The sequence below is a fragment of the Montipora capricornis genome, chromosome 4, assembly GCF_036669925.1.
Source record: "Montipora capricornis isolate CH-2021 chromosome 4, ASM3666992v2, whole genome shotgun sequence".
Classification (NCBI taxonomy): Eukaryota; Metazoa; Cnidaria; class Anthozoa; order Scleractinia; family Acroporidae; genus Montipora; species Montipora capricornis.
This window is the reverse complement of record NC_090886.1, coordinates 37077361-37079860: the sequence shown is the minus strand read 5'-3', so window position 1 is coordinate 37079860 and position 2500 is coordinate 37077361. Positions and strand designations below refer to the sequence as shown.

The following is a 2500-nucleotide window of genomic DNA, read 5'->3' as shown; positions in this document are numbered from 1 at the left end:
CATGGAATCTATTTTTTAAATATACTATTGTACAGTAATGCCTATGAATGAAAGTGAGGCTAGAGTTGACAATGTTTTGATAGTTACCTCACTGCTTTTCTGATGTAAATTCCAACTACATGTACATAATTAGCCTGAGAACAAAATCATTAAAATAAATAATAAATTTGTAAGAAAAACAGGGATGTCTGTATTCGAACAAAGTAAACTCCAGCTTCACTTTCATTTAAAGGCCAGGTATAAACGAAGCACATAAATGTAAAAAAGTCTGTTAATTTATTATTACTTACAAAAATTTTTACTAGGTTGCCATATGGCAGTCCAGTTGGAAAATGACTTAAATTTAGTCGTTGTCTTTTTTTTTTTCTGTCGGGAAAAGTCTTTCCTGTCACTTCCTTAGAAGTGGTTTCTTTGTGCATAGAGTCTTCCGCATGCGTTTTGTTAGGTTTCAGGGGGTAGAAGAAATGCGTAGATTTCTCTGGTGAGCACAGTAGAATAATGATTCTTTCCTGTAGTTCATTCAGCCGACACAAGGTGGTCACGTTCACCTTTTATAGTTAATGGTTGCCTACAGTAGCCCATGATCAATAATAATTATTATTTTTTCCTTTTGCAAGAACATCATGACCTTTTATGATTGATTGTCATTAATTAATCCTTCGATGAGAATTTGATTGAGAGTTATGCATATAAAAAACTGTTATTTTTTTCTTCATCTGACTTTTGGTTTGCCTTGTACCATTAACTCCCGGATTTTACAGTACTTTTTGTTGCAAAGTTTAACGTAAAGCCAAAAAATGTTTTGACTTGGCATAAGATTAGACTGAAAAGAAGTTACAGGTACTTTGAAGCAGAAACATCATCTGTGACCCTTCACGTGAAAAGGGGGCTTATGAAAATTTCACGATCATGCCGATTTCACGGCAGACAACCGTGAAATTATATAAAGCAAGCTGAAATACCATGAAATTCCTTTAAAACAGCATGAACTAGGCGTGAAAATTTATCATACCACCGTGAACTAGTTCACGCTGGCAGTGAAAAAATTCACGCCGTGGAAAAAAAGTCCTCCTCAAAATTATTTAATTTCTTTATCAATACGTTGGGTTTGGATTTCTGGCAGATTTCGAGTGTCAAAGAACCCTTTGATGATCATTAATTTTTGTCTACTGTAAAGTTGACTTAACTCAAGTGAAGAAACATATGCACGCCGGCGAATGGATTTTGCGAGCATGTGAGTGCTGAGCATTTTCCGGCAAGGACAAGCAGTGATCAAATCTCTTTTCGAGATCACCAAACATAAATGAATTATGAGCATTAATCTTTGGGTCAACTTGGAAAATCACAGCAACTGGCTTAACAGTATAGTAGTGCTCCAAATGGGGCGACTAACTGCTCAAAATTTATACACTTAAATCCAAACATAGTACGAGTAATCTTTCTAGAATCTGAGGCAGCGAGCAGTGTGTAAATTTTTACGAGAAAATCGAACAACATTATTCCCCAAAATTTGCCACCACTGGTAACAAGATTTTCTGAACATTTTCATCAAGGTTTGCATTTCATCGCATTGAAAATTAAAAGCGCTTACCATTCAATAAATTGAGTCAAGAAATTGACACGTGGTATCAGTAATGTAACTTAAGATCCACTCCGAATTTCAGGGCTGTGCGATATTCCGAACTCAAGTTATTCGTCAAAATTACATTATTTGGTATGGAGACGCTCTCTGTCAAATTGTAGACACTTCTGTCTTCTCGTCACCTCTTGCCAGTTTTCACTGTCACACCATCGATCATCAACACCGTTCACCAAATAAAGTCAACATTCAACGAGATAAAAGAAGGTGAATATTGAAAGAGTCTCGCAAAGGTTCAGGTCTGTGCGATGTTTTGTGCGGGAGATATTCGAAGAAACGTTTTACTCCAAATCAAATCTATAAGGCTTTGCATGGATAAGCGCAAATATGGCGGCCGAAAGATAACAAACACATATGTCATCGAGTTTTGCCATAAAAAGCCTGTAGCCATCTTCTGAAGGCTCATAAACATCTATGTGAGTACATATTCTCATGCAAGGACTGTTCAGTTTGCAAAATCTCAGTGGATAAATCCCTTTTTTAACCTACGTGACAGCATTTTTGGTGGCAGCCCTCATCGGGGGATGTCAATTTCATTCCGTATTTTTAACCAAACGTTGATTATTCAGAATTGAGGAGAATCCCTCGTATGGTGTCTAGTGCGCTTTTGGATGCTTCCCTCTCCTCCTACACTGAGAAACTGTAATAAATAAACTGTTTTGCTCCTGGAGCGTAATTCGTGTCAGTATCGTCATTTTCATCCAAATTACATGTATAGATCGTCGTGCCATCAACAAAGCAAAATAATCGTACCAACTTCGATTTCGCCGAAATTAACAAAACAGCGCCCCATACAAACTAAAGACTTTTCACACGAGAGAAGATATAAATACCATTATTCGATTTCCGAAGCAAGACATT

General features: G+C 36.8%; 1 protein-coding gene across 1 annotated transcript in view; it reads left to right on the top strand.

Moving 5' to 3' along the window:
* Positions 1–2500, top strand: part of LOC138046876 (transmembrane protein 180-like) — a 33864-nt gene that overhangs the window by 4617 nt on the left and 26747 nt on the right. The gene's annotated exons all lie outside the window — the stretch shown is intronic.